General features: G+C 43.3%; 1 protein-coding gene across 1 annotated transcript in view; it reads left to right on the top strand.

Annotated features, from left to right (window-relative positions):
* The window catches only part of LOC144783220 (ADP-ribose glycohydrolase MACROD1-like), a 1,309,783-nt gene that overhangs the window by 236,094 nt on the left and 1,049,374 nt on the right, over positions 1-24,315 (top strand). The gene's annotated exons all lie outside the window — the stretch shown is intronic.

Raw genomic sequence — 24,315 nt, 5'->3', positions numbered from 1 at the left:
TATCTTTTTTAATACGTATATATTTTGGCAAAAGTCTTCCAGACTTATTAGCAATAAAACAACATTTAAACTTATTATTAGAGATTTGTGTGCTGGCCCTTTTGCTTAATATTGAATTTAGTTCATAACAAAATTTTTGTAATTTTGTTTTATATTTGAGATCATTGGATGTGATAAAGAGTTGTTCAAACTTTGCAATTTCTTTATCCAAATCTTTAATTTTAGAGTTAAATGATTTGTTATCATGTGCCTTAATAGTTATGGTTGCCCCGCGAATATATGGATTAAATGCATCCCAGCAATTTACAATAGAAGTAGAGCCTTCTGGATTAAAAGAAAAAACATAATGGAGTGCTGACAAAAATGTTGCTTTATTTTTTCATTAAGGACAACATTTGTATTCACACGCTATTGACATTCAGAAGGTTGAGTAGTGTTAAGTTGTAAAACACATGAAATGAGTGCATGATCAGAAATGTCTCTATCATGGATAGTCAGACCAGAAATTTACTGGATATTAATAAATGATCTATTTGTGAATATGATTTATGAGGATTCGAGAAAAATGTAAAATGTTTCTCTGTTGGGTGGTGTAGACGCCAAATATCAATCAATTTGGTTGTTGTAAAAAAGATTTTAAAGTGAAAAAAGCTTTGGGGGGACATGTTAGTTTGAGATGTTTTATCCAATAAAAGGTTTCGAATTAGGTTAAAGTCACCTCCAAAGATAAGCAGAACATTACTTAATTTTATCACTTCAGAGGTAAAGAAAGACCAAAAGTTAGGGCCATCACTTGTTGGGCCATATACATTAATCAGGTGAAGAACAGTACTATCGGTTTTAATTTTGGCTATAATATATCGACCATCTGAATCAGAACATTCATGTAGTATTTGAAGATGTCGTTTTTTGGCAAAAAGAATAGCAGCACCATTTTGTTTGTAAACTGCAGGAGAAGAAAGAACATTACCAACTCACTTTTTATTCATCAATGCTAAAACTGTATCATCTATATGAGTCTCTTGGAATAAGCAAATGTTAGCTTTATGTTTTTCTAAGTAATCTAAAATTTTAATACGCTTAACAGGTTGTCTTAAACTTTTAACATTAAAAGAAACAACTTCAATAATATTAACATTTCCCATACTCAAAAAGAAAAGAAGATAGTAAGATAGAATGAAAATGAAAGTTTAGAAGAATAAAAAGTAGCTCTAAAAATAGATGAAATGAGTAAGAGGAAGATAAACATAAAAAAGACAATATAGAAACATAAATAATACTGCAGACTCACACACATGCATGAGCAGGAATGACCTGCCTAGACAATATCCTCATAGCGAAGCTCAGGAAAGATAGGCTATGTATAAGGCAAAACATTATGGCCGAGGAATCAAGTATCAGTATCAGTCTCCTTTGTTTCCATGGAAAGTGGAGAATGTTGATCCAAGAAAACAGGAAAATTATTCAGGCATCGAAAGGACTTGGAGAAACCATCTTTCCATATTCTCAAAGTAGATGGTTCAAAAAGTCCATATTTAAAAGCATAACTTCTTAGTCGTGGTCCAAGCTCAATGAACTCTTTGTGTATTTTTACAGTTTCCTTAGTGAACTGTTGATGTATTTAAATGTTATTACCATTAAAAACGGGATCTCTCTAGCTGCTTTTTGGATCATCACTAAATGATGGTGGTGCAGAACTTTAAAAATCATTTGACGAGGTTTGTCATGACGTGGATTACGATGTGAGGGATCTCTGTGCGCCTTGTCAATTTTTAATATTTTTCTGGGAACTTTAAATGCAGCGAGACCGGGTAATAATTTTTCAAAATACTGCCTGTTGATATTTCCTTCTGCATCTTCTGATAAATTAAATATGCACAGTATATAATGTTGATTGCGATTTTCTGAATCTAATAAAAGTTTACTCATTGGCAAAATTTTTGTTGCGCTAGGCATCAGACTGTCAATTTTTTATTTGCTGTCTTGAATTTTAATTGTATTATCAGAGTGTTCTAGAGAGACTAGCCATGTCTTTGCGTATATTTGTAATTTCTGATGATAAAAACGACCTCAAACCTACATGAAAAGCTTCAGAAAAGGCACCCGCACGAAGTGCAGGTCTCAGAGAGCTGCCAGAGAAAGAATTAAGGAGTTAATCCGAGGCTTTAATCTTTAAAAAAGATCATCGAAAATGCAGGCTCCACGGAGGATCAGTGGGGGACAGCAATCTTGTTTTGGGCACTCTCGCGACTCCCCTTAAATGCTTTTTAACCTAGCACTAATGAAATAAAACATTTCAGTACATTTATTCATCAGATCAAATGGGTATTAAATAATTCATGCACATATATTAATTTACTGTATAAACAATTTTTAAACAATATTTTTTTTAAATCACACTTTTACTGACTTGTTTTTATTTTGGAGTTTCTAAACTTAAAAAAAAATTAGGTTTAATGAAATTGCATAATATTTAATTTTTAAATAACATATTTAAAGATACATTTCATTGTTTAAATAAGCTTATTATTACTTTCTAAAAAAGTATAATAATTATATGTAATTTTAGTGATATTTACGCTTCAGATGTCTAGTTAATTAACATTGATTCCTATGGGGTGTTACTTTATTTTCCTGTCTCCATTCTTTCTATGAGAGCATTTTGCAGATTAGTGGCAGTCCATGCGTTGTGCTTTACTTATTCCAAAGTTAAATGGAATACATTTGAGCCTGTTTTGACACCGTTAAGGCTGTACTAACTGTAGAATTATGGTTTGTGACTATAAATGGTCTTAGGGCTTGATTTATAGTTCGGTGGATAGGTTACTACGTCACAAACATGACATATATCCCATCCGCCTTATTGAGAGTGCCAAAGGCTATAATGCACTTGTAAAATCGTGAATGGGATATTCAGCAAGTTTGTGAGGGAGTAGCCTGTCCACCAAACTATAAATCAGACCCTAAGGGCCTGATTACGAGTACAGCGGTCCCAAGACCGCCGTAACCGTGGTGGCTGTCCAACTGCTGCCTCCTCACTGACCCAACTGCCTGATTACGCCCATGGTGGGCAGACTGCCACAAGACCACTGCCCCCTCCAGGATCCTAGATCCCGTGGCAGTGGGGAAGCAGCAGGGAATGGAGGCGGTGCCGATGCCAGCACCAACGTGCGAATCACAACTTGCAATTCCGCCGACCTTTACATGGGGGTACCCCCACCATGAAAAGGCTGGCAGCAAGGCAAGTAAAGGGCCCGAAACAGGTCCCCCGGGCATTTTAGCCCATTCAGCATTGTGGCTGGGGGAACATGTTGTGCCACCCTATGCCTGCACTTTCGTGCGCGCACTCTGTGCCATGCATGACATGGTGCTTGGTCACAGGGCTCGCACAACAGTGCAGGTACTACAGTGCAGTGGCATTGCCTTCGGGCTCTCTCTGTGAGCCTAAGCATGCCGCAAGACTGCTGCCGGCATACTGCCAGCCCGGCTGAAAACTCCAAATGCGTCAGTCTCCCGACCACCAACGCTGTGGCCTGGCGGCTCAACCGCCAAGGCCGTAATAAGGCCCTTAGTCTTTTGTGGTTCTGTTTCTATTAGCATGCCACTCCCTAACCCCCTCCTTAAATTTCCTAACCCATTTCCATTTAGAAACATTACCCACTTTCCAGCCACTCTCCTTCTCCCTCCCACATTTACTAGGAAAATGTGCAACTATGTGTGGTGAGTCCATTGCTGTGGTGGAGACCTCTACACAGAAAAGATAGTAGAGGCACTGGAGGAAGTCTCTGACCTTAGGTTTGCTGTTTGCATTTTGTAGTACAGGAGTTTGTACTGCTGTAGAACTGATTGACATCCTGCAAAATTTGAACTTCAACCACCTGAAACTCAATCCCGACAAAACGGAATTGGTGTTGACGGGTGGTTGCTCCAGTCCCTGGTCTTCCTCCTTTTGGCCCCCTTCTCTAGGTCCCCCACCCACGCCGGTCCCCTCTGTCAAAACTCTTGGATTCAAAATCAACAATCAACTCTCCCTCCACTCTCAAGTCAGTGCCGTTGTCTCCTCAGCCTTCCTCTCCCTCAGAACAATCCGGAAAGTATCACGATTTTTCTCCCCATCCGCCCTCAAACTAATACTCCTGGCCATGGTGACGTCTCGCTTGGACTACGGCAACGCCCTCTACCATGGCATGCCTGCGTACCTCGTGAGGCGCCTACAATTAGTTCAAAACCAGGCGGCCCGACTGGTTTTTAACTTACCCAAGTCGCAACATGTCACCCCCCTCCTCAGATCCCTCCACTGGCTCCCTGTCCGGCAACGCGCTCTTTTCAAGCTTGGCTGTACCATCTTTAAAGCCCGATCCGGCACTGCCCCGGCTTTTATCAACACAGCCATTCAAGACTATATCCCTCCTAGAGAACTGCGCTCCACAACCCAGCAACTTCTGGTGGTTCCTCGCTTCAAACGGAAAAAGTGGGGAGGTTCCAAATTTTCTACCACGGCCCCCGCCTTTTGGAACTCTCTCCCACTCCAACTGAGATCTTGCTCTCAGTATCCCTTATTCCGCAAAGGCCTGAAAACTTTCCTCTTTACTGAAGCCTTCAAATGGTAAACCACCTTGATCCCTCAGCTGTCACGCCCCTTGAGTAGTAGTAATTACACAGCGCCAAGAAACCGCCGGTGTACGAGCGCTTTACAAATTCTTTAAACTCAAACTCAAACTCAAACTCAAAATTCGGTTTGTGAGTAGGCCCTTAAAGTCTATTTGTTGAGAAAGGTCTAATTACCCAGTAATACATTGAATTTAAGAGATGTAAATCAACACCTTTTTGTTCTCATGTCCTACCCCATCCAAGAAACAATTTTGTATCTAGTCTTTCATTTCTGCAACTAGCAAAGATTTGCTAAACTCTAACACAGTGGATATCAAGAATCTCTTCTGACTTGCATTCTGTGATGTATTTACGGGACAGCAATTTTTATGTTCATGTTAGAAGCAGTGACCCTGCCTTGATGGGATTCAAACATACAAGTCAGCAGTTGTACTGCTGCCACGCATAGTACCTTACAGGTTGAGCTGTTTTATTGCTGTTTCTATTGCTTAGAAAAAAAGTATGATGATTGCCCTGTTTCAAGGTGTGCTGTGCTTATCATTTGTGTAGAGGACGATAACTCCCTTGTGGAGAAAAGAATGGGACAGTGCATTTCAGATGGAAAGGTTGAGATAAGTTGTAACTATCCTTTCTATTGACCCTAGGTATTACTCTTTGAAACTGGTGTGCCATGAACGTTTATATTATTAGATGCAGGAAAAGCAGATTGTGGGCAGATAGCGTGCCTTTGGGATATGCGAATAAAACAAACTCATTATGTTCTACGTGGTATAAGTACTGCGACGTATGTTACATCTTTAGTTTAATAGCTCATTTTAAAGTACTGTTAAAACCGCAGAAGTGACAAAACAGCCGTACACTTTTTTAGAAGGCCTGTGTGATCTGATGATTAAGGCACAGGTTGTAAAACCATACCATACAGATATAAGAATAATTGTTAAATGTAAATGTATTGCGACTTATATAGCGCACATATCACCCGAAGGTATCAAGGCGTTTGCTTAGGGAACCCATCCTGGTATTCCCCTGTGAGATACCCCGGCAGGGTATCCACAAGGTGAAAGCCAGGCATCCCGCCGCGAGGGGCCGTAGTGGAGATTAAGCAAGCTATTGCCCAGAGTCGCAGAGTGTGACCCCGTGAGTCGAGTAGGCACCGGAGCGAGAATTGTCGAGTCCTTGGAATTTTGAGCCCGAGACCCACCGAGGAGGGGAATCGAACCCTGGTCCACGGCCGATCTCAGATTCCGGGTCTGCCGCCTCTAACCACTGAGCCACGCTTGTTCTCATAGCTCTGTTATTTAATATTTTTAAACACACAATATGCAATGAAAATTATTACACTCATTAAGGGTTGCCCCAGCTGTGAACGGCCCTCCCTACTTAGAGTTCATCACCTTTGTGGTGGAGAATGGTCAGTGAAAGTGATTTTGCCACCTAGCTAAAAGCACTTTCTGCGAAATTGCAGAATGATCTCCAGACCCTTATACCAAATCTGGTGGGGTTGTATGAACAATGAAAAACACAGTACAGCACACTGCGAGTTTGCTGAGATTGCATGGGGGATTTCTTTTATTTTTATTACAGTCGATGATTACCCTGCTATCTTAGACATGACTAATACAAAAGTGTGATCATAACTTTAAACTGTACCATGGATTCAGAACAGATTTGTTATATTGTTTTTTAATATTTAGCAATACAACAGGAAAACACATTGCCTAAAGTATTAAATACAATAAATGGTGATTGAGTCATATTGTAGAGTCTTAGAATTCCTCAGCAGCATAAAAAAAGAAAAGGGAAAAAAACAATGGGGCATATTATCAAGGGATTTATCTCCGTTTTTTTGGCTTTAAAAGCCAAGAAAGCGGAGATAAAATTATCTCCCTATCAGCAACAGGGTGCTAACACGCAAATTCGCAGGTTAGCACCCTTTTTCTCTACGCTTCCCCTTGCATCTCTAATGAAATGCAAAGGGGGCGTTCCAGAGAAAAATAATAGGAGAAATGTTGTTAAGCGACATTTCTCCTATTATCAAGGATTTCGCTAACCCTGTTAGTGATAAAAAAAGCAGCGCTAACCGCGGTTAGCACTGCTTTTTTTACACCTGGTATTTTCCTGACTTAGCCATGATATCCTATGGAAGGTGCATATCATGGCTAAGTTTGTGAGCCCCTATCATCAAGCTAACGCCAAACTTCGAGAGATTATCGTTGGTTTTCCAGCGATAATCTCTCATTTGGCAGTTAGCGCGAGGATTTTTATCACTTCTGAGATAAACCTTGCTAATAGCAAGTTATCTCTGCGATAATTTCCGGCGATGCTTAGCGTTAAAAAATTCGTTGCTAAGCATCGTTAGCGATAAATATCGCTAATCGTTGGTAATATGCCCGATGTCTTCTGGTCACATCAATATAGCTACTACGTCATTTGATATATGATAGGTCCTGCCTCGTTCTAGCATATATTCCAAAGTTTCAGGTTTTATAAACAGGTAAAACATTTCTGATGCTTTTTAGCATACATATATTGGAAGTAATATAGTTCTAGTATGTGCGCCCATCTGTCTAAATTAGGGTAATTAGAGTCTCACAATTGGTGTGCAGTTTGTTTTCGTGCCAGCAAAATAGGCAAATATACTACCTCTAGTTTACAGTGGATCGTATCAGAATCAATAATGAGGGTTCAGAACAAATGTAAGTGTAGGTGCATATGTTGGACTTCGGTGATCCAGCAGCTTGGTTAGTGTGTACTCTGTTGCGTGGGACACCGCTTACCTTGGTACCCTCTGGAGGATAGGAGTCGCAGGGGCGGCCTTAGGCATGTGCAAGCTGTGCATCTGCACAGGGCCACCAAACCCCAGGGGCCACCACGCCAATATATATCCTTAATATAATAATCCTCTGAAGATGAATACATATTTGCGTGGCAGCCCCTGGCAGGGATTTGGCGGCCTCCTGCTCTGTTCCACTTCCAAACACCCTGAACCCCCTCCCTTCACTCGCCTCCGCGCGGACCCCCTCTTCCGGGGCCCCCTACCTACGCTCCCTGCCCAGGGCTGCCATGAGCCTAGAGCCGCTCCTGGGAGTTGAGTGCGGCTTGGTGCATCTTTTCCTCAGCAGGAGGAAAGAGTTTGGGACATGCAGTGCCAGTGTCCTGACATGAGTGCAGGCGCGATCTTGAATTGGGTTCCAAATTTGATTCAAGATGGAGCCCCTCATTCCAGGATAGTAATCGCCCAATCCAATATGGAGGAGAGTAGTTCCTTTGTAGGATTTGTCACTGCAAGTTTAGATAGGACTATTTAAGTCAGGGAATTGTTCTTTGCATTGCAACACTCCTGCTATGCTTAGTAGTATTTTTGTTGCTCTGTGTTGCTATTTTCTTCCAGTTTAGGTTCCTCTGGTGTTGCTCTGAAGTTTAGTTCTCTGCTGTTGTCTTTGGAGGGTTTTCGCTTCAGCTTTTTTACCTGCTGCTGTCTCCTCCACCATCAGTCAGTACAGTGGCTGCAGAAAGGAATCAGCTATACCTCTGGGTCAAATCCTCAAAGCTGTGAAGCCCTCTGCTGAGCCCAGCCCTTAACAGATTGCGACACCAGCATTTTCCAGAACCTGCTGTAGAAATGGACCCTACCGCTGACTTACAAAGTACCATTAAACAACAAGAAGCTGAAATAATGTATTTGAGGAACGAAAATGCAACTTTACGTCAGTCTTTGGTGAGAATCCTTGAATCTCCCTCCTGTGTCAGCAGGGGTACTACAATTTGATGGTAATCCAGAGAAGATTAGGAAATTTTTAGACTCGCTTATGATGCTTTTTACTTTCCAACCTTTGCTTCAGACAAGACCAAGGTAGAGTATTTAATCAGCTGCTTGTCTGGAGATGCATTATCTTGGGCCATGCCACTCATCACTTCTTCCGATCGCAGACTAAATAATTACAACAAATGTATACAGGGGTTTTGGCAAATGTTCAAGTGACCAGAAACCGAATTTTCAGTCGAAGAGGCTCTCTGTGATATCCAGCATGGGTCACGAGTTATGGCTTATGTGGCTAGATTTCGACGGATAGCTGAAACTCAATGGGTGGAACCCACCCTGTTGATCCTGTTTCAAAGGGGATCAAAAGATAAAATTAAAGACTAGTTTGTACATATCACACTGCCATATTCTCTGAAATGAATCAGTGAACCCAATCTACATATTGAGCACAGGATTAGTGAGCAAAGAAAGGAAAGATGTAAATGTGTGTATACTTGTAAAGCGCACTGCCGCCCCATCTCGGGGCATCCTGGCACTGTATACCGCCGTGGAACCCATCCTGGCTTTCCCTGTGAGATGCCCCCTCCAGGGCACCCCCAAGGTGAAGCCAGGCATCCCAGCGCTGTTGGGGATGTTGTGGAGATTAAGCAAGCTATTGCCCAGAGGTGCAGAGTGGGACCCATGATTAGAGTAGGCACCGAGGCGAGAATTATCGAGTCCGCGGACATTGAGCCCAAGACCCTGCAGCGTCGGGAATTGGACCCTGACCTCTGCTTCAGGGTCTGCCGCTTCTAACCAGTGAGCCACACTTCTCCACAAGATGATCAGGACTAAGTAGCCAGAGCTTTCCGTTAGCCAGCCCTCCCTTCCCAAAGAAGTCAGGAGCAGTTAAGACATTTGAACCTCCAGAGGAGCCGATGCAAATAGAACAGATGTGGGGCCTAGTGACAGAAAATGAAAAGCATAGACCAAGAGAGAAGGGACTATGGGGCACATGCATCAAGGTAATCATTTGTGATTACCAAATAGCGAATTTTAAGGATTCGCTATTTAATAGCAAGAATCGGAGCCGGACGGCTCATCTAGAAGGGAGCTATAACTAGACGAGGAAAAACATGTCTGCTGGTCCCTGTCTTATTTGCCCAGTTCCCATAATTTGTCCTAATACATTGATCTTCCCTCAGCATTGTGAGATGTGCTCAAACTGCCCTGTTGAAAATAAAATAAAATGGTTGTTTTATGTTGTGCCCCTCCCAAAACAAGTTCAGTATTGTCTGTTCTGTACGATCTAATGTAGTACCGGTTTCCAGATGTGGAGTAACCTAATGTGGTGTTATTACTACAACTTCCAGACAAGTCACTGAATAGCGTTGATACCAAAAGGAGGTAAAGGACATCCGATATTACCCACCCAACGCTTTATTTGTAAAAGATTAAGTGCCAGTACCCTTCTTGGAAGGCCATTGCAGCCTGCACCAATGACAGTACCCACATAACACCTAATCATCACACTCCTACAAGTGTGATAATTCAGACTATGTCAGGCCACACAAAAATATAATAATGGCCTGAGAGGCTGATATTCATTTTCAATGTATACAGACTTAATACAAACAGTGTTTACATTTACATTTACATGTGGTGGACTGTCACTAGAGCAGGTGCTAATAATTAATTGCTGGTGCTGAGCACCGGAAACCACTGGCACAAATTAAGCACTGTATCCAGCTTAGTTCTCATATCTGTTTTCCCTCTAACTAGTTTCTTCCACCACAGCCTGGCTATCAAAAGAAGACTTTTCTTCAACCGATGAAGCATACTTAGTTGCCAAATCAAAGACATTTTTATTGTGTATCAAATAACAGTTAATCCGTTGCACACATGGGATTCTTTCACCGATTTCACAAATTCAGAGTTTTGACACTCAACCTAAATCTATGATTACACCATGTTGATACAGTCTACAGTTAGTCAATAACTTGTAAATACCTATCTATCAGTTTCTTAACATATCTAATAACATTAAGATTTCAAACTAGCTCGTAGTTTGAAATACCTGTTTCTGTTTGTAAGTACTTTCACTGACAGATATTTCCTCTAACCCGAGATCTATAGAGTAAATATGTGACGGCAGAAGTGAAATAAAGGAAAAATAAAATGATAATAACTCGAAGGTATTATCATTTTATCTTTTCCTGCTGTGACCGCTTTGTGGGCGGGGCTGCTCTGATGACAGAGAAGCACGGGGGGAGTGGTGGCACACTGTAAGTGCACATTACTGTTTGGCCAGCCATCTGGGGGCGGCAAAACAATCATGCGCACTTTGCATGTTCTCCACCCAGGCTATATCACAGCCTGGGTGAAGATCATTCCCAGGCTCCCACTGCCTGCCTGAGCACACAACAATGGCGCTCAGACCAATCACAACTCTGCATTGCAGCGTTGTGATTGGCTTAGGGGATCCTGGGTGCTTCCTGTTCTGTTCCAGCCGGGAGAGACGACGGAGGGACGATGGAGAATAGATGCAGCAAGTTTCTCTTTTTTTTACACAACCCTCACCCAGCCCCCTGTCCTGCCACCCCTGATTCGAGCCGGCCGCCACTGTATGCGGAACTTCAAGCACAGTTATAATCATGATCGCAGTTGTTAGTGTATCTGTCCATAGAAAAAAGACAATCTAAACCAGGGCTAGAGGGATGTTTACCGACCGGGCCTAAGTATTATCCCCCGTGGGAATCAACAAACAACTACAAACTTAGGGGTCCAAAAAAGGAATCAATCGTAATCCTCTGCTCGTCAACACCCTATCAATAGTACAGGGGTACGAACGCAATAATAATACAAACAAACCAGATCACAAGATGTGAAGAACCAGTAACGTGAGTCACCCCTGGTGTAGGATTCCCATCAACAGTCTTGTAATGATCAATATTATCATTTGGAAGTCCTTATCGGGTATTGTGTCTCTAGATCATTGAGACCGGCATACCCCGATAACCAGATACGGGGTAGCGACCCACAATCACTTGGTACTACCACATAGTGTTGATGTGATGGAAAGTGCAGTGTAAGCAAAACAAAGGTAAGTGGTGATCTTAAAAAAGGATAGGGAACTCAACCCAGAAGCCTTTAATAATTGTTGGCCCCTTCCTTAATAAAAACCAGAACAGTATAATATCGTCATCGCAGTCCAAACAAATAGCTGCGAGGAGACCAACATGTTTCAGCCACTAAGGGATAACGCCTTCGGCTTTCGTCAGGGTCTCTGTTCTAAAGTGATACTACTGCATCGATTGTGAATAAAGTGTGAAAAATAAGAAAAAAACACACAAGTGAAAACCAGTAAAGGATATAATGTTCCTTCGACTGTGTCACATCTCCTCTTCGGAACTTGGTTAAGTATTTACTGTTTAGGGAGGACAAACATACAGGAAAATCACAATCCGCTACACTGGTCTGCAGAAAACATATTAAATTGTTTCACAAAGAATGTAAATGCTTGCTTACTCACCCAGAGTGTCCGGGGAGTGGACCTCACCTCTTCCTGGACCTGGCTCAGGATATATGAGACCCCGCTCTACAATAACAAAACCAACTGCGTAAAAGACAAAGACCAGAAGCCCAGAAAAGATACTGCTCTGGCGATGTATAAATCTACGTAGTCCACGGTGTTCTGTACATGGAGCTAATTAACACCCATCAAAAGGCTCACACACAACCTCTATCCACCTCCCTGTCCACTATAGGCTAAACAGAACCTGCTCACTGCGCAGCTTCTTATATACCACATATGTCTGGCACAATGCAACCCTCAAGTGATAGGCTAGCAACACAGGTAATCATACCTGTCCGTCGGTATCTCCGGCTGTGACTGAGTCAGGGGGAGGCACAGTCACCTGTAAGTCCTGGCTACTTGACTTCTGGCTAAGCATCACACAGCCAACCGCTATCTGCGTGGGCGTGGCCGGCCCGATCGCCATGACCCCATAGATCACTGACATACCTGAACACTGGTATCCAACTGCTGCTTAGCTGCTTCGTAATACACTATGGTGGTATAGGGAGCTTGTAGTGCCCCACTCCTGGCAATGCCCTGTCTCTCAACCAGACCCGGCTGCGCGCGCGTATTCTCGCGTGTCTTGTCGGTCTCGAACTACCGAATGACGTCACGTCATTCATAATTGTAGTTCTGTCTGCGGAGAGTCCTTCCGCATTGCTGGTAGAGCGAAACAAGGCGCGATCACATATCACCCACCTCGCTCATAACAGACTGATTATACTCCCGCTCATTCGAGGAGTAGAGACATGCAGACTCGGCCGTTATTGCAAGTGCCGACTTCCTAACTCATCCATGGCCGCCTGCAAAGTCCGTCCTCCAGTGTTAGCAATAAAGAACTACAAGATGACGTCAAGTCATTGATAAATGTAGTTTGTAAGATTTTATAAGTATTTAGTGGCCGAACAGTCTAACCCACAAACAGTAAGTCCACAGCAGGACGAAATTGCTGTCAAACACCATCACATGTGTATGGATATAACAAAATGCCAATTCAGCGTGACAGAGCACACTCACTGTCAGATGGTGCACCACTAGGTTAAGCATAAGTATGAGCGCGCGACTGGGTTAAGCATAAGTATTAGCGCGCGTATGGGCATAAGGCCAGTCTGCCTGGAAGTGACAAGGCGTAGACAAGAGCATCAGACCCCATTGTTTAGGGTCTGATGCTCTTTACCGGCTATATCCTTTTCCAGCGTCTCGTGCATGGCAGGGTAGGTTGGATAACTTATTTAGCTGTTTATAGCGACCATATCCCTCAAAAACCCTCGTTAGGATAGGGGGTCGCGATTTCACTAACACTCTTTGTCTACGCCTTGTCACTTCCAGGCAGACTGGCCTTATGCCCATACGCGCGCTAATACTTATGCTTAACCCAGTCGCGCGCTCATACTTATGCTTAACCTAGTGGTGCACCATCTGACAGTGAGTGTGCTCTGTCACGCTGAATTGGCATTTTGTTATATCCATACACATGTGATGGTGTTTGACAGCAATTTCGTCCTGCTGTGGACTTACTGTTTGTGGGTTAGACTGTTCGGCCACTAAATACTTATAAAATCTTACAAACTACATTTATCAATGACTTGACGTCATCTTGTAGTTCTTTATTGCTAACACTGGAGGACGGACTTTGCAGGCGGCCATGGATGAGTTAGGAAGTCGGCACTTGCAATAACGGCCGAGTCTGCATGTCTCTACTCCTCGAATGAGCGGGAGTATAATCAGTCTGTTATGAGCGAGGTGGGTGATATGTGATCGCGCCTTGTTTCGCTCTACCAGCAATGCGGAAGGACTCTCCGCAGACAGAACTACAATTATGAATGACGTGACGTCATTCGGTAGTTCGAGACCGACAAGACACGCGAGAATACGCGCGCGCAGCCGGGTCTGGTTGAGAGACAGGGCATTGCCAGGAGTGGGGCACTACAAGCTCCCTATACCACCATAGTGTATTACGAAGCAGCTAAGCAGCAGTTGGATACCAGTGTTCAGGTATGTCAGTGATCTATGGGGTCATGGCGATCGGGCCGGCCACGCCCACGCAGATAGCGGTTGGCTGTGTGATGCTTAGCCAGAAGTCAAGTAGCCAGGACTTACAGGTGACTGTGCCTCCCCCTGACTCAGTCACAGCCGGAGATACCGACGGACAGGTATGATTACCTGTGTTGCTAGCCTATCACTTGAGGGTTGCATTGTGCCAGACATATGTGGCATATAAGAAGCTGCGCAGTGAGCAGGTTCTGTTTAGCCTATAGTGGACAGGGAGGTGGATAGAGGTTGTGTGTGAGCCTTTTGATGGGTGTTAATTAGCTCCATGTACAGAACACCGTGGACTACGTAGATTTATACATCGCCAGAGCAGTATCTTTTCTGGGCTTCTGGTCTTTGTCTTTTACGCAGTTGGTTTTGTTATTGTAGAGCGGGGTCTCATATATCCTGAGCCAGGTCCAGGAAGAGGTGAGGTCCACTCCCCGGACACTCTGGGTGAGTAAGCAAGCATTTACATTCTTTGTGAAACAATTTAATATGTTTTCTGCAGACCAGTGTAGCGGATTGTGATTTTCCTGTATGTTTGTCCTCCCTAAACAGTAAATACTTAACCAAGTTCCGAAGAGGAGATGTGACACAGTCGAAGGAACATTATATCCTTTACTGGTTTTCACTTGTGTGTTTTTTTCTTATTTTTCACACTTTATTCACAATCGATGCAGTAGTATCACTTTAGAACAGAGACCCTGACGAAAGCCGAAGGCGTTATCCCTTAGTGGCTGAAACATGTTGGTCTCCTCGCAGCTATTTGTTTGGACTGCGATGACGATATTATACTGTTCTGGTTTTTATTAAGGAAGGGGCCAACAATTATTAAAGGCTTCTGGGTTGAGTTCCCTATCCTTTTTTAAGATCACCACTTACCTTTGTTTTGCTTACACTGCACTTTCCATCACATCAACACTATGTGGTAGTACCAAGTGATTGTGGGTCGCTACCCCGTATCTGGTTATCGGGGTATGCCGGTCTCAATGATCTAGAGACACAATACCCGATAAGGACTTCCAAATGATAATATTGATCATTACAAGACTGTTGATGGGAATCCTACACCAGGGGTGACTCACGTTACTGGTTCTTCACATGTTGTGATCTGGTTTGTTTGTATTATTATTGCGTTCGTACCCCTATACTATTGATAGGGTGTTGACGAGCAGAGGATTACGATTGATTCCTTTTTTGGACCCCTAAGTTTGTAGTTGTTTGTTAGTGTATCTGTCCAGCCAACACCAATGCTGATACACCAAACAGGTACTGATTCAGCAAACATTTATAACCTGGGTTTTCTGGCATTTTGGGACAAGTGGTGGAACTAAGGTTATGTATTTAGATGCAAATGTGCGTGCAGTTGTCTATTTATCTCCAGTAACATGTATGTATTTTGTTATATGTTTTTTTAAAGTTGTGCCTGCCTGTGTATTTCTGTTGCGTTGTGGTTTCTGTTCAGCTGTGACTACGTTTGTATTTGTGTTCAGTTGCTTATTTGGATTTTATTGCATATTTGTGACCAGTTGGATCTGTGTATTTGTGTTCAACTGAGTTTCCTGCATTGTATTCAGTTGCATCTACTTGTATATTTGTGTTTAATCATGTATCTGTGCATGTGTGTTACGTTGTATTTGCATTCAGTTCTGTATTTGTCTTCATTTTTTAGTTTTGTCTTTTCTGTTTTATTTGTGTTGAACTCTGTATTGTCAATGAGTTGTGCATCTGCAATGTGTGTCGCATATTTGTTTGGAGTCAATTGATTTGAGCACAGTTTTGTCCATAAATATGCCTTTAGTTGAGCCTGTGTGCAGTTTTGTTCTTTTTTGCTTATATATATATTTGTGTACAAGTGTATATTTATGTTCAGTCTACCGGATATGTGTGTGTTTGTTTTCAATGGCTTGTACTTAATTGTGTCTGGTCTTGATGGATTTTTTTCTTCTGTGTCTGTCCATTTGGTTATATGCCAGATTGTTTTTGTGGTCTATTGTATTTCTGTGCGTACTGACCATTGTCTGTGTTATTGCAATTGTCTTGTTGTATGTTTCTGTTCAATTTTGTAGCTGTGAATGCCAGTATTGTTCTACTTGTGTGTGTTTATGGTCAATTGTAACTGACTTTATTTGTGATCAAATGTGCTGTATGTTCATTTGTGTTCCATTTTGCCTGGTGAATGTGTACTTTGTATTGCCTAATTGTACTTGTATACAACTTTTGTGTGCACATTTGTGTCCATGTGAGTATGTATTTATATTCAGTTGTGTGTGTGTTTTGTTCTCCCTATGTTTTTGTATTTGTCTATATGTTTATTGCCTACTTAAGCTTATTTCTGTTCAGTGGGGACTTTATTTAATTGACTTTTGTTCTTTGCTTATGTCCACTTTGCGACTGTTTTCGGTTGTGTGGAGAAGTGTGGCTCACTGGTTAGAGGAGGCAGACCTGGAAGCAGAAGGCAGCCCGGGACCAGGGTTCAATTCCCGGCTCGGCGGGGTCTTGAGTCCTAAAATGTCCATGGACTCGACAATTCTCGCTCCGGTGCCTACTTGATTCACGGGTTCACACTCTGCGACTCTGGGCAATAGCTTGCTTAATCTCCACAACGGCCCCTCGCGGCGGGATGCCTGGCTTTCACCTTGCGGATACCCTGCCGGGGTTATCTCACAGGGGAATACCAGGACGGGTTCCCTAAGCAAGCGCTTAGAAACCGCTCGGTGATTTGCGCTATATAAATTCCTGTACATTTACATTTACATTTGTGTATCTGTGCACATTCGTTCAGAGAGTGTCTGCAATGTCCTCACCTTTCTTCACCCTGGTCACTGCATTGCTGGCATGTTGATTTTCCGTTGTCTAAATTATACCATTTCATATTGGCAGAGATAATCGGTCCCAGAGGAGCAGGCAAAAAAACAACAAGTAGACTGCGGAGTGGGAAGAGAGTGCATAGCAGGTGGGGGACCGGAGGGAGTGCCTCTGAAATAGCCTGTCACAGGCCCAAGGACCCTGTCTGACTCCTCTGAACCTGTGTAACCTGAGCGAAGGCCAGTGCGCCAGCTTTTTAATGTTAGGCAAAGCTTTTTGGTTTGATAGCTGAGCACGTGGGGTTAGCTCTGCTCCAGGGCCAGACTGGCTGTCACAGGCACCGGGCATTTGCCTGGTGGGCCTCCAGAGAGGGGGCCGATTTTGGACCTCTGGGGTGCCGTTTTTGTTACCGGGGTCGGGCTTGCAGCATCTCTGCAATATCGCCCCCCCTAACAAAAGCAGCTGCAGTGTTACACACGCGCACCCCCCTCCCCCACATCCCCCCTATGTGGCCGGTCCAACTCAATTGCCAGGGCTGGTTTGCGTTCCCAGTCCGGCCCGCTCCGCTCCCAGATCCAGTAGGATATGTTAATTCTGCTGATACCGGTAATATATGCCTAAAATGAGGAATAACACATATAGGCAAGGTTTGAACTTGTAAGAACTCTGTAAACTTAAGAATAGTCCTTCTATCTGAGCCTGTGATCTCTAAAGGCCAGAGCGATAGCTGTCCTGCCTAGGGCACAAGAGGTCTATTTAACCCTAAGGATAGTTCTACTGTCGGATGTTAGTAAGGTCTGAGTAACATAAGGGTAGCTCTGCTGCACAAAGCCTGAGCATGTGAGACCTGTGCAACACTTGGGATAGCCTTGTAGCTTAATCCTGTAAAAACTGAGCTAATTTAGGGAAAACGCTACCATAATGTTCAATACGGGTCTGAGGTGATAAGGAAGAGCTTAGAAGTCTAGAAGTGGTTTTTGGAGTAGAGTCGAACAGTAAGGCTGAAGCTCTTCTATGGATGATGGGGTGGAGCAGGATGCAAAAAGCACAGAATGCAGCGTGATATTTAAATCCCCTTGAGCTTCGAGAGGCCTTTGTTTTATTCGTTAGAACATTCTGCCCTCTAGTGGCAGAATGTTCTAATAGCCTTATAGCCCTTCGTTGCAGGGCTATACCAGCTATTAAAGTCCCGCTCCCTTGTTAAAGTCCCTCGCCTTCGGCTTGGGCCTTTAACGCGGGAGCAGGCCTTTAATAGCCGGTATAGCCCACTACGGCGGGCGATAAGGCTATATTAGAACACTGGAATGTTGGGAGCTCCATTGAAGACAATGGAGTGCTCTGGGTTTCTAGTGGCTGGTAAAAGCCTGGAGCTCCAACATTTTAATGTTTGTCGTTCACAGCTGTTGCTGTGAACACAAGCCTCATGGAACCCGAGAGGGCTCCCTGAGCCTTTGTTTAATTTGTTAGAGCATTCTACCATCAAGTGGCGGAATATTCTAATAGCCTTATAGCTCACCGAAGCTGCGCAATACCGGCCATTAAAGGCCCGCCCCCCTTGTTAAAGGCCCCCGCCTTCAGCTTGGGCCTTTAACGGCCGTTATAGCCCGCTGCAGCGGGCTATAAGGTTATATTTGCCTAGATTCTTAAGAACCAGATATTTCACTAATCAGTGAAAAAATTAAACACTGCCAAAGATAAAATGTGGTTTTAAAATTCCCATATGTACTGTCTGAGGCATGCACATTTAGACTTCTACGTTATCTGCCTGTGTGAGGGGAGCGCACACAACCCCAATAGAGAGTTTAGTTAATGGAGCCTGCTAACATGCGCAGATACATCAAAACAAATCTGGTGTGATTGCATATTGTCATGTAACACCTGTGGAGCATCCTATGGATGTTGATGGTGGAGTGCTCTGGTGGACACTATAGACCAAGCGCTACTGCTCGAACTGCACATTTTTGTTAATCTGATGCTAAATCTTTCAATTCTGATATGTTTCAGCACCTGGACATTATGGGCCATGATGCTGGACTGTGGTTCTGTAACTGTTCTAAAGTGAACAATGGCAATGGGGATCAACAGCTCTTTTTCTGTTGCACCAGACAGATGCCTCTCCTGTTAAAGGCACTAATGGGCTCAGACTGTTGCAAACACCCCAGTATGTGGCATTTCCAGCTACCGGTTCTAGGCACCTGATCAGAAGTCAATGATGTTTGTCTATGGAAAATAGCCTTGAGGATTGGGATCAGGCTCCAGAATTAGTCTCTGAGCAGTATCTTAGCTGTAGCTTCATCATCTATGTGCACCAGGCATGCTGCAGCAGGGCTCGAAAAATCCACTTGACCGCTCGCATTTCCGAGCTAAATTTAACGAGGGCGAGCTGTTTTTAGGTCCTACTCACCCTTTCTGGTGAGTAGGAAAACAAACTAACTTTTGTCCTCTGTCTATGAAAACGGAGCAAATGTGACAAGATAACAAGATTTAAAGGCATTTTTTTTGCTCACAAAGTTAAGGAGCAATAAAGATGCCTTTAAATCTTGTTATCTTGTCACATTTGCTCCGGAGATTTTTCAAGCAGGACTAGTACCATTTTTTGGATTTTTCTAGCCCAATGCAGCCACAGGACTTCCGATGATGAAGAGGCACTAAACCGAGGTGAGAGATCAGACAACTTGCCTCCAAGAATCAGGCAAGAGTGAAGTAGTTTCTCAACAAGACAGGACGCCATGAGACTGTAGTAAGAGGCCAAGTTTCCTGGTGCTCCTACAGCCACTCTTGGACACACAGCACAACTGTTGGAGATCCCAGGACAGGCTAATCCTGCCACTTAGTCAGTAGAAGCGCTCCTGGGAGGCATAACCTAGGAAATTGTCACAGCTGCCTTTTCTGAGAGTTTAGGTTTGGCAGTGCTTAATTTGTATATTTGTACAAATTAAATAGTAAAATGAATAATGAGTTCAAGGTCACAAATATTTTCTCTGAAACCTGCTGCTGGCACTGAAAAATGCCAAGGCTGACGAATACCAAGGATGCTTAGTCTTGATTTCACCGCATGCCTTGTTCACACTTTTTGCCTCTTCATCTCGCTATTGCAGTTTATTTTTATCCATTCTTTCTCCTTTTGTCTCTGTTTTCCTATCATTCTCCTTCTTTCTCAATGTGCTGCCTTTCTCTCTTTAGCATTTAGTCAACATCTGAAGAAAATGGAGTCTCGTCCTCCAAAAATGAGCAGTGGCCTCCACCACTGGCACACTTTGGGCAGGGTGTGAGCAAACACTTCCTAATTTTGTTCAATCCTTGGAAATCTTCCTCCATCAAGGAGGCTTTTTTTGACACCTTTGGCATTTTCCTCCTGATAAGGTGGCAGCTTCTCAATGGCACTTGCTTTCCACATATTCAAGTGTGTGGGTGACATTGTGGCTTCTGGAAACAGTTGGACGTACATCGGACAGCGGCAGACCCACTTTGCTGGTAGGCATCCAGACCTGAACAATGCTTAGCTCTTTCACATTAAGACCGGATCTGAAAAATATGTCTCCAGACATACTAATCCTCATACTGCTCATTCACTCCTTATGCACAGGAAAAAAATGGCTGTGATTTCCTATATATCATACCTTTGTAAACAATCATGCCTTCATCTTTCAGCTTAAATGCGGTCTAGAACCGTATCAGGGTTAGGAATGCACAGTCCCAACTGCTGCATTCAATATTTCACCCTGAATTCAATAAGGTGGGTCTAAGTCTGGCTTCAAAAGCAGATGCTTGATTGTAAATTGGATCGCTGATAAGCACCACCTCCTGGTACAGAAGCCACAGTTTGTGTACAAAAGAGTAACCATTTCTGTCACCAATCTGCTAGACAAGAATTACTCACATAATAAAAGGACACAGGCTGTATCCCATCAGGGGCGGCCTTAGGCATGTGCAAGCTGTGCACCTGCACAGGGCCACGAAACCCCAGGGGCCTCCACGCCAATATAAATCCTTAATATAATAATCCTCTGTGGATGGATACATATTTGTGTGGGGGCCCCTGGCAGGGATTTGGTGGCCTCCGGCTCTATTCCACTTCCTAACACCCTGACCCCCTGCCTGAGCTCCGGGGGGCTCCGCCCCGACCCCCCCCTTCCGGGGGCCCCCTACCTACACTCCCTGCCCAGGGTCGCCATGAGCCTAGAGCCGCCCCCGATCCCATGGACATGGCCAAGAGAAACATAGGGATTCTGTGGCACACCTCCAGACTTTCCATCGGGTCTCTGGGGAACAGAGCCCACACGAAAAAAACATGTAGTTAATTGTTTAATTTATTTTCCATTGCATGGGAATACCTGACTCTAATTATCAGGTACATTTTAAATTAAGCTTTGAAATGGGTGGCATGCTAAGAGTGGCCCTGCGAAATACAGTTGCAAAATGTAACACAAAAGAATACAAATTAAATACTGATGCCACCTATGAAAGATGTCTGTGAATAACCTAGGAACATTACTCCCCAGATATTGGGGATACAAAGTACATCTTAAAGCCCTCAGAGGCTAAAATAGCCTCTCGGCGTTGCACGTTAACTGACACACAAACTGTGAGATTCCCAAGAAGGCAGCACTTATGTGTATCGCCAAGTTATAGAAATAAAAATGTTGGAGGGAAATTGCATTTATGGAATTTCCACCTCACTGAACCTGTACAATCAGAGTAACAGGGGGCTTGGGGGATTGGATTGAGCTGCTGTCGCAGTCTTTTAATGTCCACGTTTCCTCGAGGGAAAGCTCTGCTATGTCCGGAGCTCGTAAGATTTGTACAATTTGAGGAACGGCTCTACTGTCCGAGGCCTGTGCCTTTAGGTTTTGTGTATTCTGACGAGAGCCTTCATATATAAGGCACAGGGGTCTGTATAACAGGAGAGACAGCATTATAAATTCGGTCAGTCCATTCCTTAGCATATGGGCACTTTTTCTTTACTTGACATACCGCTGGCCTCCCAAAGCATTTGGGTCCTTGTTTTATACAATTTTGCCATCTAATAATTAGAAGCAGTATTTGGGACAAAATATTGAGTTGTAAATATCAGGAGACAGAAATATCGGCAAAAAAATATTGTGATCCAAAAACATTGCAACTCAGAACTATTATTGTCAAGAATATCATTTTTTCAGGTAAGTAATATCATTGTTAAGAATGTCCTTTTAAATATTGTTTTCAATAATATAGCTGTAAAGAATATTGTTTTTAATTAATATAATATGTTTTAGTTTATATAGTAATTCTATGTGGTAGGGAACCTCTGGGAGACAGTAAGGGAAACATTGGAAGGTGCAACGGGGATACCCCTGGGCTTCAGCCTGGATTGGCGCTACTTGGTGTATGCAGGCAGATGGAACTGTTAGTAAACATAGGATGTATGGTGGCGTAATAGGATATCGCCAGGAAATGGGGATTGGGGACTGTTCCTCAGCATCAAGAATGGCTGGATGGCATGGACTACTGTAGAGTACTGGTGTTATATCTCATATTGGTACCCTAATATAGACCCAGGGTACACTTTCCCTATATCAGCTCCCGTCATTTCATATGAACGAGCCTTATAAGGACATAACTCCAAATAAGGAAAGACTGCCTTGTATGGACATAACGCCTTATAAGGTCACCGTGAACACCATGGTTACTTGCTGTATGCAAGTATTGTTTCCTCTGACAAATACAGCCAGGGAGGCGCTAGTATGGTCTTCGCTGAATGTTTTGCTGATACATTTTGATGCTTTCAGCAGAATGAAAGCCATGCTTTTACAGCAAACCGTCCTGTTAACCTCCGCTTGAGAAACCTTTGAACTGCAAATTGCAAGGACCTCGACAGAGATACAGGCACTAATCCTCACCAACTGCCCCCTACATTTTGTAGAAATGGTGGGACGTATCTTTAACATTCTAAAAACCCAAAATTTGTTATTGTAAGGTGTACCGTTTGAGATGATTCATTTTGGGTTATTAGAATGTTTTGAGCATATTGCACTTTGGAAATTGTCTGGACACATTCTATTACCCTGGGATTTTTGCGGCCCAAATTGGCTGCAATTGCCGATACACGGCAAGATAGAAACCGTCAATGGGTGATGTTTTATATCTAGACGATAATCGTGTACTTATAGCGATGTCGTGAGGTTGAAGACATCGCCACCTAGGAGAATTATGCCCAGGCAACCGGTGCACTTAAGGCTCTATGATTGGTATAACATCATATCACAGATCTTTTTGAGTTACATTTTTGCCGATACACGGCGTGATCAATTGTGGGAGAAAAGCATGATTGTAAATGTACACTGTAAAAATGTTCTCTTTAAAGATGAAATGCATATTCAAAGATGGCGCGCAAACATGAATGTGTGTTGCAGTCCTATGTCTGTTTCAATTACCCTTAGTGAATTCACATAATGGGGCAGCGCAGCGCGTTCGATTGTAAACACTGACGAAGGGATTCTCGTTTGTTCTTGCAATAAACCTTTTCTGAAAGATGAAACACCGAGAGTGCTGTATTCTTCTAACCCGGCTGGGTATTTTTGAGGAATTGGAGCTGACATTGTTATCGCGGGACACCGCCGCGGAACCAGCACCCGCTACCTGAGTGACTCGTGGTACCGGTATTCAGGAGCTTGTATATATATATATATATATATATATATATATATATATATATATATATATATATATATATATGCGGTATGTAGCGCCAACAGCCAATATCTGTAACAGACGAGACGAGACCCAATTGTTGGTGTTTTCTCAGAGATTTATTTTGCCCAACACCAGTTTGCCACGACGCGTTTCGGCTCTCGAAGAGCCTAGATCACATGATATATATATATATATATATATCCAACAACAACAAAGTTTTGCCCCAATGGAAGGGCCAACAGGTAAGTAATTGTTGCACTCGTGTTGAAGAAATGCAGCAGACAGATTTGGCAGTCAACTGGCTTTATTACTTCTTTCGCCAGACGCGTTTCGGGTTTTCCCCTTCTTCGATGGCGTACATACAAACTAATTTCATGGCAAAACAGTGCTACTATTTAAACAGTCCTGAACCTCCCCCAGTGGGTGTAGCCATTCCTGTGGCTTTCTGGTTCACGTAGTTTGCACTTAAAGTTTTAATCTCCAGTGAGCTTGCCAGACAATTTGCACATTAAACATGAAATGTCAGAAACCCCAGTGGGTAAAAGCACAGTCCCGCTACAGAACCGCTGCCATTTGCGCATAACTTCAGGCATTACCTCCCGTAAATCAGGTGACCCTTTTTAGAATCACCACGGGTCCACCGCAGCAGTGTGGCTCCATCCGCGGCTGAGCAAGCCGCTCAAAATCCAACAACAAAGTTTTGACCCAATGGAAGGGCCAACAGGTAAGTAATTGTTGCACTCGTGTTGAAGAAATGCAGCAGACAGATTTGGCAGTCAACTGGCTTTATTACTTCTTTCGCCAGACGCGTTTCGGGTTTTCCCCTTCTTCGATGGCGTACATACAAACAAATTTCATGGCAAAACAGTGC

The sequence above is a fragment of the Lissotriton helveticus genome, chromosome 9 (assembly GCF_964261635.1).
Source record: "Lissotriton helveticus chromosome 9, aLisHel1.1, whole genome shotgun sequence".
Taxonomy (NCBI): domain Eukaryota; kingdom Metazoa; phylum Chordata; class Amphibia; order Caudata; family Salamandridae; genus Lissotriton; species Lissotriton helveticus.
This window is presented reverse-complemented; position numbering and strand designations above follow the sequence as displayed.